At 36.0% G+C, this 14,531-nt stretch overlaps 1 protein-coding gene across 1 annotated transcript in view; it reads right to left on the bottom strand.

Moving 5' to 3' along the window:
- The window catches only part of LOC133651019 (polypeptide N-acetylgalactosaminyltransferase 10-like), a 264,230-nt gene extending 252,706 nt beyond the window's left edge, over window positions 1-11,524 (bottom strand). Inside the window, exon 1 of the mRNA XM_062048880.1 lies at window positions 11,451-11,524. The gene's annotated coding sequence lies outside the window, so the exon portion shown is untranslated. The remainder of the gene's footprint in view (window positions 1-11,450) is intronic.
- Between the last annotated feature and the right edge of the window lie 3,007 nt (window positions 11,525-14,531).

Genomic DNA, 14,531 nt, shown 5'->3' with positions numbered 1-14,531 from the left:
AGCCAGAGAAACAGGGCTGGCATATATAACATCCTGATTTACAACCAGGGACAGGTGTGTCCTAATTGTATGGAGCTTAATTTGTGTGTTTAATACGAAAGCTTTTTTTTCACACTGAATTTATGTAACTTAATTTTTTGCGTTTTAATTTTGTAAACTGAATTTTTTCAGTCAAGTTATGCTGACAATTTCATTGAAAAACCAATTCAGTGTTTTAAAATTCAGTGTATAACAATTGTATATCATTATTAATTGTATTATATTAATCTCTTAATAATATCTTTGTTTTAATGAGGTGGCGACTTGTCCAGGGTGTACCTCGCCTTGCGCCCGACTGCAGCTGGTATAGGCTCCAGCACCCCCCGCAACTCCAAAAGGGACAAGCTGTCAGGGACTGCTGTCGATTTTGAACCCCAAGATGCAGAGATGGCAGGCGTAGCACAGGAAAACATGACTTTAGTGTCAAAAAACAAATAGTGCAACTCGTAAGTGCACATACAGGGAAAAGAGGAACCAAGAAACAGGAAACAGCCAACAGGAACCAGGATAACAGGTTACAGGAAACAGGCAACAGGATACAGTATAGAATCATCGAGCCCTGACTGGAGGGCGAGGCAGACATAAATAGTAGCCTGATTGGTAATTGCAACCAGGTGTGCCAGGCTGCCAATCAGGGACAGGTGAGGGAAACGAGCGCTCAGAGAGACATGCAGGAAATGGAACCAAAATAAAAGCGCTGACAGGAAATAAACGCAAACAGAGAGGAAAACCCAAACATAACCAAACTGTCAGTAACAAGCCAGACACAAGCGGTAGAAAAATGGATGGATGGATATTAAAAACATTATCATTACTACTGTACATATTATACATAATTATTTATATATCTCTATTGACATTTCATTGGGTTAGCGGGGTTTCACATTGCAACAGATCAGTGGATGTAAAAAATAAATTACACACCAATATTACAATATTACATGTGTTAATATTTATGATCTTCTTCTTCGGTTCCGTCTAGTCAATGCCGACCTTGGATGATATCATGCACCTGTCTTCTCCACCACTCTATCTCTTAGCTCAGCCAATGTCATTCCTGTTGTTTTTGTAATTCCTTCCATCCACCTTTGCTTTTGTCTTCCTTTTCGACGTTTCCCCTCACATTTTCCAAGCATGACGTCTTTACCTAAGTTGTTGTTTCTTCTCATGATATGAGCCAAGGTAACCTAGCTGTTGTTTAATGATGATTTTTCTTTTCATAAAGAAATACAATCATGTGTGCTTTCGCACTGTATCCCTGCAGACTGTATTGATCTATATTGACATACACATACACAATATGTATATATCGTGTTTTTTATGTTGATTTCATTTAAAAAATAAAAAATAAAAAATAAAATTTTTATTTTTTTAAATTTCTTGCGCAGCCCGGTGGTTGGGGACCACTGCTCTAAGGTGCGCGCCTGCGCAATTGCACACTCAAGCGTCCTCTGCGCACAGCAAATATATGCCATGCACCAAATCAAATCCCATCTGAATTCTAAACAAAATAAACACATTTATTCTGTGTAATTTTGCAATGCAACTTTGAGTGACAGTGACAACAAGCGGCCCTAACGGTGTTCGTCAACACCGTTCAATTGAACACCGTTCAATTATTGTAACGTCTATCGAGATGCTTCGAGGCCAGGAATTATATCGATCACTTTATTGAGCAAAACTGTTTGTATTTGGCCATAACCACACCAAAAACATGAGTAAAACACTTCTATCTCGAAAAACTAGTCATTTTCTGCCGTACAAACCAGGCCAAAACCAACTTGTCATCTGTCACCAACACGCATACCACTAAACCACTGGTGCGTTTATGGCCACACAAAAAGTCGGACAACTCAAACACCACACAAAGTTACACTATGACTCCTCAGTCATACGTGTGCTTATTTTACTGTCATTTATTATTAATGTTAATTTTTTTATATTAATCATGGAATGCTGTTACTAGAGAAAGTTACAGGAATGCACACTTCATCCTATGCTTACATTTCATTGTGCAACATGAGGATGTTTAAGGGGAACTATATGTGATCTCTGAAAGGGGTACAAATGATTTCCAAAGCAGTGCTTTTGGTATAAAGTTAAGTTAGGTTCAATGAAAGTATTATTATTATTATTATTATTTATCTTACGGTATATATAAAAAATAATATTGAGCAAAATTTAATTGAAATATTGTCGATGTGGCCCTCCAGCAGTGCTCGGGTTGCTCATGCGACCCCCGGTAAAAATTAATTGCCCACCCCTGCTCTAGCACTTCTTTATTTGAGATTTGTTTTGTCCACTGAAATTTTTAAGACTCTGCGCCAACACCATAACTCAAAGGCAAGTATCTTTTGTGAGTGTTGTTTTTTTAGTGTCCAACTTTCACATCCATAAATTGCTATTGGGAATATTAACGTCTCTATCATTGTGATCTTGGTGCTTAGAAGAATGTGGTTGCTCTTGAGCATATTATTCAGTTTAATCAGTGATGCTCTGGCCATTGTTATTCTTCTTTTGATTTCCTTTGAACACCCACCGTCTTCATATATTTCACTGCCTATAGGAAGCAGAACGACTGCACGACTTCTATGTTTTCTTGATCGACCTTGAACTCTGATGTTTTCTGTTGTCATTATCTTGGTATTTTTCATATTTAAGTATAGGCCCGCCTTAGCACTTTCTTTCTTAACTTGAGCTAATATTTCTAGAACACTGCAGGATTCAGCCAGTAAGGTGGTGTCATCTGCCTATCTTAGATTATTGATATTCAAATCACCTATTTTGACTCTGATTGCCTCACACTCATCCAGAGCTTTCCTCATTATATCTTCTGCATATAGGTTAAATAGAAGAGGTGATAGTATACATCCTTGTCTTGCACCTTTGCCTATCGGGAACCATTCAGTGTCACCACGTTCAGTTCTTATTACTGCTTCTTGATTTTGATACAGACTTCTCATTAGTAATATTAAATGTTCTGGTATTCCCATATCTCTTAGTGAAAGCCATAGCTTATTGTGATCTTTGCAGTCAAACGCTTTGCTGTAATCTATAAAGCACATGAATAAGCTAATATTTATGATGATCATTGTGAATAACATCATCACTATTATTATTACAACATATATGTATATATATATATATATATATATATATATCCATCCATCCATTTTCTACCGCTTGTCCCTTTTGGGGTGGCGGGGGATGCTGGAGCCTATCGCAGCTGCATTCGGGTGGAAGGCGGGGTACTCCCTGGACAAGTCGCCACCTCATCGCAGGGCCAACACAGATAGACAGACAACATTCACACTCACATTCACACACTAGGGCCAATTTAGTGTTGTCAATCAACCTATCCCCAGGTGCATGTAAATATAAATTAATTTAGATATATTTTAATAATAAATCATATTGATCTTTCTTTATCGTTTTAATAAGTGAAACATTAATTATTGTGTATTTAATAATTATGTTTTTGTTATTCTTTCAAATAATTGGAAAAAATATTGTTTAACACACACCCATCCATTTGTTATTGTTAAATACTTTTATTTATTTATTTTATTACTAGAAAATCTCTAAATGAATAATTTAGTTTTTTTTAAATAATTATCTTTAAAATGCATATAGTAATATCCAGTATTTACAGTCATGATACAGGATTCATATTTTTTCTTCAAATAGTCATTATTAGAATGGTTTCAAACATGACTGTAATGACAGAGTTAATGAAATCCAATTAGGCTTCATCAAAAAGCCAACAGAGTGCGTGTTTAATAATAGAGAAGAGAGCTTTTTCGTTCGATACGTGGTTGAGCGTCAGATCCATGGAGTAGCTTTGCTTATGATTGTGTTTGCGCAAGCTGTTGCTTCCATGTGGTCGCCGCGTCTATAAAAGCTTTCGCCGAAGAAAAGTAAATCTGTTGAGAGCGGTGCCAAATGAGCAAACACACATTGATGGCGTTTGTCTGCGGTTGATAAAACAAAGCGGCAGACGAGACGGCCGCCAAGATGCATTTGGGTTTTGAGGGTGATGTTGTTTTTGTCTCCCTTTAGGTTTTCAGCAAAGAAAAACGAGAGAGAAGTTCCCTTTAAAATGTCACGTCCATGGTATTCAGTGCAGGCGATTGCCACTAAACTACAGTAATTGGCACTTACAGAGCGAAGTTGGACGTTCTGTGTGTTATATAAAGTGCCCGTGTCAAATGGCAGCAGTCAGTCGACGGAGCTAATTAGAACACGAAATGACCCTGAGGCTGCAGACGACGGGGCATTAGCAGGTAAAAGCCGCGAGAGTGCTGGGCTTTCGTCTAAGAACATGGGCTGTGCGTGCTTCTCATCTGCAGCCATCTTCCCAACGTGAGTCTTGCAAATAGCAGGGAGGGCGTCCATTTTCTTTTTCCTAATTATCTTCCCAGCTATAGAATTTCTGGTACGAATAAAGTGGGCTGTGAATTCCACCATTACTGCCTTTAATGCGCGATGATTCACACGCGCTCGGTTAAGCGAGCATGAAATGATTAAATGTTCAAGTAGACTAACAATAAACGGTATCAAAGATACCAACTTGTCCAAATCACCACAAACCGATCTTTCGTGCTGCATTTTTCTTCTTCTATTATAGTTGTTATGTTTTTAACATGTTATGGTTCAAAACAACTCCCTAAAATGTTAATAAACCATGAATTACAAAACCCAAAACCAGTAAAGTTGAAACGTTGTGTAAATGGTAAATAAAAACAGAATAAAATGATTTGCAAATCCGTTTCAACCTATATTCAATTGAATAGACTGCAAAGACGAGATACTTAACGTTCAAACTGGAAAACGTTATTTTTTGCAAATATTAGCTCATTTGGAATTTGATGCCTTTCAAAAAAGCTGGCATAAGTGGCAAAAAAGACTGAGAAAGTTGAGGAATGCTCATCAAACACTTATTTGGAACATGCCACAGGTGAACATGCTAATTGGGAACAGGTGAGTGCCATGATTGGGTATAAAAGCAGCTTCCATGAAATGCTCAGTCATTCACAAACAAGGATGGGGCGAGGGTCACCACTTTGTCAACAAATGCGTGAACAAATTGTTTAAGAACAACATTTCTCAACCAGCTATTGCAAGGAATTTAGGGATTTCACCATCTACGGTCCGTATTATCATCAAAAGGTTCAGAGAATCTGGAGAAATCACTACACGTAAGCATGCCCGTGACCTTCGATCCTTCAGGCGGTACTGCATCAAAAACCGACATCAGTGTGTAAAGGACATCAACATACGGGCTCAGGAACACTTCAGAAAACCACTATCAGTAACTACAGTTGGTCGCTACAAATGTAAGTGCAAGTTAAAACTCTACTATGCAAAGCCAAAGCCATTTATCAACAACACCCAGAAACGCCGCCGGCTTCGCTGGGCCCAAGCTCATCCAACATGGACTGATGCAAAGTGGAAAAGTGTTTTGTGGCCTGACAAGTCCACATTTCAAATTGTTTTTGGAAACTGTGGACGTCGTGTCCTCCGGAACAAAGAGGAAAATAACCATCCGGATTGTTATAGGCGCAAAGTTCAAAAGCCAGCATCAGTGATGGTATGGAGGTGTATTAGTGCCCAAGACATGGGTAACTTACACATCTGTGAAGGCACCATTAATGTTGCCATCCAAGCAACGTTATCATGGACGCCCCTGCTTATTTCAGCAAGACAATGCCAAGCCATGTGTTACAACAGCGTGGCTTCATAGTAAAAGAGTGTGGGTACTAGACTGGCCTGCCTGTAGTCCAGACCTGTCTCCCATCGAAAATGTGTGGCGCGATATAAAGCCTAAAATACCACAACGGATATCCTGGACTGTTGAACAACTTAAGCTGTACATCAAGCAAGAATGGGAAAGAATTCCACCTGAAAAGCTTAAAAAATTGGTCTCCTCAGTTCCCAAACGTTTATTGAGTGTTGTTAAAAGGAAAGGCCATGTAAGACAGTGGTGAACATGCCCCTGTGCCAACTTTTTTTGCAATGAAAATGTAGTTTCTCAGTTCGAACATTAAATATCTTGTCTTTGCAGTCTATTCAATTTAATATAAGTTGAAAAGGAATTGCAAATCATTGTATTCTGTTTTTATTTACGAATTACACAACGTGCCAACTTCACTGGTTTTGGGTTTTGTAGAAACTACAATAGTTAAAACAAATATTTTTGCAGCACAAATAAATAGGACAAGTTTGGGGAGATCTTGACATAGTGAGGGTGGGGGTCTAGAATTATAACACATTGATTACCCATTATAACATTAAAAACATAAAACATTTACTTAAAAACTATAATAGTTACAAAAAAAGTTTGCAGCACAAACAATCGGAACAAGTTTGGGGAGATTTGGGGAAATTAAAAACCATAATGGCACAAACCACCATTTTTGCAGTACAAACGATTTGGACTCATTTGGGGAGATTTGGACAAGGTGGGGTGGGCAACAGGTGAAAAGGTGCACGTACAAGGCATACGAGTGCCGCTGGTGTAGCAGTTTCCTACAAGATTCCCATTCTTGTGACCAGGGTTCGATTCCTGGGCATCACAGGCCAGCGTTAACTGGTCAAATACTGTAGCGGACGTCAACTAGATATGGAGTTTGTTATTTCGAGAGGCTTAAATGTGTCTCCTTTATTGCATCTGACCACCACAGTGCACCCCACAGAAGTCACAGTTCCTGTCATAAATTCAGCAGCATAGCTTCTAATTTACTGGCTAGTTCCCGTGACCCAAATATGACAGCGTGTTATCAGCAAGCAGTCAGTACATAGCTGATTGTGGGCCTTGGCAGACCCTAAAATACTGCGCCTGGCTCCTTGGCAGCCTGTCTTAGCACGAATTATGTAAATACAAGCAGATCCTAAAGCAACGTATCGGCGTGACTCGTAACAGTAAACACGGCCTTATATCACACACCCGCGCCTCCCACCTGTGTGAGGAAACATAGAGGGCGTAGGCCAATGCTTTTTTCATGAGTTTCAACATTGCATGTTTATCACGTGTCTGCCATGCAGGGCCGTCCGTCCGTCTGAGTCGATGCCACCCAGCCATCTTTGACCAGCCAGCCAAAAGCGACACAGGGTCCTCGCTCATGAGGGTCCTGCCAAGTGAAAAGTCTGCAAAGCCAAGCGGCAAAAGGCATAATCTTGTTGGCTGATCTACTGTTGTCCGACCAGAAGCAAGCCACAGCAAAGTCCCAACAAGACAACGGGATTTAGAGAAAATCTACAGCTATTTTTACACCAGCAACAATATTTTAATCCATTTTATTATTAAAATAATACATAAATCTGGGTCAAATCATGTAATATTTTATTTGCATTTTATTGGACAAGGGGTTTTGTGAAAATCTACAGCTATTTTAACCCCTTAAATACCACACCGGCATCCATTTTTATTGTTAAATGTATAATGACATTGTAGTATTTTTAATATACAAATGTTATATATTTTTTTATGAATTTATTGACATAAAACAATGTATGTGGGGAAATCCTACAGGTACTTACACACTTTGATGTATTAAATATATTATTATTTGTTTAGTTATTTCGAACACATTCAAAGTTACATTGGAATAATCTCCTGTTTACAAATTCCCAATCCAACATATACAAAAGGGAGTAGGAAGACGCCCCTTTTCTCTATCACAAATATAACACAACATAAATATGTTCACCTCCTGTGTCTAATATACAACTCACAAAACGCTATGGACACCAGGCAAAACCCCAGGACAAATTATATTGTTAATGTATCAATGATATATGTTGTAGTAATATATTACCAATATAATATTATTACTATATATTTTACACATATATGTTTAATATTTGAATCAACATTAAATTGGATTTGTGGACATAAACAAGAAATTACAAATAGTATCAATGTTAAAATACTACATGTATTAGTGTTTATGATAATAATCATTGTTATTATTATTATTATTACTATTTATAGTAGTAGTAGCAGTAGTAATAGTAACAACAACAATAATTCATATGATTACAACTATCATATTTTTCGGACTATAAGGCACACTTAAAATCCTTTAATTTTCTCAAAAATCGACAGTGCGCCTTATAACAAGGTGCGGTTAATGTACGGGATGATTCTGGTTGTGTTTACCGACCTCGACGCAATTTTATTTGGTACATGGTGTAATGATAAGTGTGACCAGTAGATGGTAGTCACACATAAGAGATACGTGGGGCGGGGGCATGGTTAAGGGCGTGGTTAATAGGGCAGTATATTTACAGCTAGAATTCACCAACTCAAGTATTTCATATATATATATATATATATATATATATATATATATATATATATATATATATATATATATATATATATATATATATATATATATATATATATATATATATATATATATATATACACTACCGTTCAAAAGTTTGGGGTCACATTGAAATGTCCTTATTTTTGAAGGAAAAGCACTGTACTTTTCAATGAAGATAACTTTAAACTAGTCTTAACTTTAAAGAAATACACTCGAAACATTGCTGATGTGGTAAATGACTATTCTAGCTGCAAATGTCTGGTTTTTGGTGCAATATCTACATAGGTGTATAGAGGCCCATTTCCAGCAACTATCGCTCCAGTGTTCTAATGGTACAATGTGTTTGCTCAATGGCTCAGAAGGCTAATTGATGATTAGAAAACCCTTGTGCAATCATGTTCACACATCTGAAAACAGTTTAGCTCGTTACAGAAGCTACAAAACTGACCTTCCTTTGAGCAGATTGAGTTTCTGGAGCATCACATTTGTGGGGTCAATTAAACGCTCAAAATGGCCAGAAAAAGAGAACTTTCATCTGAAACTCGACGGTCTATTCTTGTTCTTAGAAATGAAGGCTATTCCACAACATTGTTTGGGTGACCCCAAACTTTTGAACGGTAGTGTATATATATATATATATATATATATATATATATATATATATATATATATATATATATATATATATATATATATATATATATATATATATATATATATATATATATATATATATATATATATATATATATATATATATATATATATATATATATATATATATATATATATATATATATATACATATATGTGTATGAAATACTTGACTTTCAGTGAATTCTATCTATATAATATATATATATATTTATTTTATTATACATATAAATAAAATAAATACTTGAATTTCAGTGTTCCGGAGGCTATCCAGTAGATGACGGTATTGTCCTGTTTAACTTCTCCGTTCATGACTGAGTATATCATTTCGGCCACCGTGTTCAATGGAGAAGTCTGTTCTACAAAAGGTACAGGCAACATACATACCCCTTCCCCTTCGAACTGTCCTGGATGAACTGAATTGAAATGATTCTTGTTTCCATTCGTTTTGGAACTTGCAAGCGTATTTCTTCATCTTGCTCGTCGACGGCGTCGCCATGTCTGTAACTTCCTCGTTCTTCTGCTTCGTCTCCTTGTTGTGTGCGCAGTTGTGCACTCTACTCTCTAAAAGCCGTAGATGTTATGAAGTCATTGGGCAGGCAAGCTGTTTATATTGTGGGAAAGCGGACGTGAGAACAGGCTGTCCCCACTCAAGTCCACATTGAGCTGGAGGGGGCGTGGCCTCCAGCTCCGGCTGAATACCGGGAGTTTTTCGGGAGAAAATTTCTGCCGGGATGTTATCGGGAGAGGCGCTGAATACCGGGAGTGTCCCGGTAAAACCGTGAGGGTTGGCAAGTATGATTACTATGGTTCGTGTATAAGAACCGCAAAATGGCACCCATTAGCAGACATATTATCTGGCGTTTTGTTTCACAATATTATGCAAAACCAACTTTTCTTACCTTCTGGTACCTGCTGATGTGTATTAGAGATCTGCCATAAGTCCTGAAAATTTGCGCACGCCCGCCACTGTAGTCCATGCCGAGACCATAGTCGATAAGCTTCTTCTTTTTCTCTATCTTCTTGTTATGGGACATTCATCCTCTGCTGTTGCCATTTCTAATATAAAGTAGAGTAAAGTTCTAACTTAAATCTCACTATAGAAGCGCTAAAAATTACCAGTGTAGTGAGTTTACATAATTCACCCACGGAACTTTAGTTATTAGAGAGTTCTGGTCGGACGGTTTTTCACGGGACACATTTCCGGTGTTGTTGTTGCACTAGTGAGCCACGGATAAGGAGATGCTGCTCCGTTGTTGATTTAAGTAAAGTCTGAATGTCATTAAAACAGTTAGCTCCATCTTTTGACACTTCTTCCACTCCCCTCCTTGCACGCTACACCGCTACAACAAAGATGACGGGGAGAAGACAAGGTCAAAGGTGAGCCACGTAAATAAGACCGCCCACAAAACGGCGCATCCTGAAGCGACTGTCAGAAAGCGACTTGAAGAAGATCTGTAAAACATAATCTATGCAACATTTTGACCAAACAACCACCATTACATGTTATGTAGACCACAAGGAAGTGTTTTACATTAAAAAAAAAAATCATAATATGACCCCTTTAATGCGCCTTAAAATCTGGTGCGCCTTTTGTACGAAAATAGACCTGAATATACCCGCCCATCGGCAGTGCGCCTTATAATCCGGTGTGCTCTATGGTCCGGAAAATACGGTATTTGTTATTATAATTATTTTTTTTATAATATTGTTATTATTATGATACATTTAAAAATAAATCATACATTCCATCCATCCATCCATCCATTTTCTACCGCTTGTCCCTTTCGGGGTGGCGGGGGGTGCTGGAGCCTATCTCAATTGCATTCGGGCGGAAGGCGGGGTACACCCTTGACAAGTCGCCACCTCAAAATCATACATTCAGTTAGTAATAATAACAACTATTATCATAATATTTAAACAATAGCACATATTTTATTGAATTAGTTGGGCTTCACATTTAAAAAAAAGATTAGTTGTAAACAAGGGACTTTGTAAAAAAGTATATTTTTAAATACATTTAAATTTTAAAAAATGCATCACATGTTAAAAAAAAAAACAATAAATTTTTTAACGTTTGGTTTTATTTGCTGTAATGGTAAAAAAAAAAATAGTCCCAAATAATCGTAGAGATTAATTTTTGCATCGTTACTATGGCATTTTTTTAAGTTTTAATTTCCGAAAGTGCAGAAGAAACATTAGGCTAGAAGCACAGAGGACCGTATTTGGGATAATGCCAACCAATAAGGAGCGTAAACACACACACACACAAACACACACACACACACACACACACACACACACACACACACACACACACACACACACACACACACACACACACACACACACACACACACACACACACACACACACACACACACACACGCACACACAGAGAGAATGAGGCACAGATATACTCACAGCTGCTGCATCTAATAAAAGAAAATGTTGTGGAACACGTCATCTGTTTGGCTCTTGTTGCTGTCCTCTTCCTTCAGCATGAGTGGAAATGCAATAAAAAGAAGAACAAAGCACAGTAAGGGAGCGTGTGACAAACACATGTTCATATATAGTCATTAATCAGCCATTTATGAATCCACATGATTAATTTCCAGTACCATGCCCTCCATTGAACAATTCAAACACTTCTAATCTTCCTTCCCTGTCCTATCTGCTTAAAAGTGTGGCTGCGTGTGATGAACGATGTGTAGGGCAGATCAATTCTATTTAGATAAGCTCGTCTCCAGAGAAGACAGGTCAGGAATGGGGGATGGATTTTTTCTTCTTCTTCTATCTCTTTTTTTTTTTTTATAGTGCTTCAATGTTTTGGGGATTTGGGTTGCTAGCCAACTGGATTTTTAACAGCAATATGGCAGACGTTAAGCTCACTGGGTTAGCCTGCAGACGGCGTTTCTGCAAAACCTGATGATGGACCAACTAAGCACTCGAATGTGATTGTCACCTGCTGATAAAAACAGAGGAAATCTACATTTTTAGGGATCCACAAAAAATGTATTCCTATCTAATTTGCAATTCTTATTCATCCCGATTCTAAATCGATTAATCATTTTCTAAATATCGATTTTTTTTTTTAAATAATCAATGTTTTAGGCCAGGGGTCCCCAAACTATGGCCCGCCAGTGTCCATAATCCGGCTCACGGGAAGTCCCAAGTTAAAAAAGAAATATATATATATATATATATATATATATATATATATATATATATATATATATATATATATATATATATATATATATATATATATATATATATATATATACATATATATATATATATATATATATATATATATATATATATATATATATATATATAATTGTATTTTTATTTATTTATTTATTTTTTTTATCTGTCCTTTCTAATCCATTTTCTACTGCTTGTTACTCTGTGTCTCCTAGCCGCTCAGGCAAATCATATTGTCATAAGTATAACGTGACACCATCTGCAAAGTGTGCACTATTTCAGTCAATTATTGCGCAAGGAATATATATATATATATATATATATATATATATATATATATATATATATATATATATATATATATATATATATATATCTATATATATATATATATATATATATATATATATATATATATATATATATATATATATATATATAGATATATAGATATATATATATATATTATATATATATATATATATATATATATATATATATATATATATATATATATATATATATATATATATATATATATATATATATATATATATATATCAATCACGTATATACATACAGAATATATACACTACCTTTCAAAAGTTTGGGGTCACCCAAACAATTTTGTGGAATAGCCTTCATTTCTAAGAACAAGAATAGACTGTCGAGTTTCAGATGAAAGTTCTCTTTTTCTGGCCATTTTGAGCGTTTAATTGACCCCACAAATGTGATGCTCCAGAAACTCAATCTGCTCAAAGGAAGGTCAGTTTTGTAGCTTCTGTAACGAGCTAAACTGTTTTCAGATGTGTGAACATGATTGCACAAGGGTTTTCTAATCATCAATTAGCCTTTTGAGCCAATGAGCAAACACATTGTACCATTAAACACTGGAGTGATAGTTGCTGGAAATGGGCCTCTATACACCTATGTAGATATTGCACCAAAAACCAGACATTTGCAGCTAGAATAGTCATTTACCACATTAGCAATGTATAGAGTGTATTTCTTCATTGAAAAGAACAGTGCTTTTCCTTCAAAAATAAGGACATTTCAATGTGACCCCAAACTTTTGAACGGTAGTGTATGTATATATATATTTACTGTATATATATATATATATATATATATATATATATATATATATATATATATATATATATATATATATATATATATATATATATATATATATATATATATATATATATATATATACATACATTAGGTCAGGGAAAAACACAGAGGCTATATCATCCCTACAAGCCTGTTTCGCAGGTGTTATCCCCTGAAACAGTGAAACAGGCTTGTAAGGATGATATAGCCTCTGTGTTTTTTCCTGACCTAAGGTATATTCTACTCTACCCCGGTATTGAGCACTGTATAACGGATAAACCACAGAAACCTCAACTTTATAGACTTAGACTTCCTTTTTATTGTCATTCAAATTTGAACTTCACAGTACAGATAAGAACAAAATTTTGTTGCATTAGCTCATGGTACTGCAGGATAAAAAAGCAATAAGGTGCAGATATAAACAAATAGATTACTGTACAGATAAATATATTGCACTTTTGCATATGCATCCAGGTTTATAAATATATATACATACATATAGACACAGCCCGGCCCCCGGCCAAATTGTTTTCAACCCAATTTTGGGTACCCCTGTTTTAGGCCATCCCCACGCAACCAAAGGGAGCTTTTCTAACCTGTTACCTGTTTTTTTTTTTAATGTTTCATTGTAATTATTATATCAAATAACAATCGTGTTGAATTTAGAATCGATTCTGAATTGAATCACCACCCCAGGAATTGGATCGAATCTTTAGGTGCTCAAAGATTCACACCACTAATCATTTCCTACTGAATACCTGTAAAACGAGCAAAAAAAAAAAGCTAGCATTAGTATGCTAATAGTTAGCGTGCGTAAAATAACAAAATATTTGACTCTAAAGGCAAATATATCTGAAAAATTACCCAAAAATGTTAGCAAAGTAACATGCTAACAGTTAGCCTGCATGAAGTAGTAAAATATTTGACTCCGAGGTGTTTCACCTGTAAAACTATATCAAAAGTTAGCATGTTAACTTTAGCATGCTAGTAAGACAGAGTCAGGTAACAAAACATGTTGGTTGAAATTGATTTCGAACATGTATACAGTATCAATATGACATATCACAAATTTTACATATTTTCTTTACATGTCTAAAAAGGAGCAGGAAGAAGCAAGGCTTATTTAATCCTCCCCCTTTTCTCTTCATAGCAATCACTAACACATACTTCCTGTTCTAA

Source organism: Entelurus aequoreus, linkage group LG05 (assembly GCF_033978785.1).
Source record: "Entelurus aequoreus isolate RoL-2023_Sb linkage group LG05, RoL_Eaeq_v1.1, whole genome shotgun sequence".
Classification (NCBI taxonomy): Eukaryota; Metazoa; Chordata; class Actinopteri; order Syngnathiformes; family Syngnathidae; genus Entelurus; species Entelurus aequoreus.
This window is presented reverse-complemented; position numbering and strand designations above follow the sequence as displayed.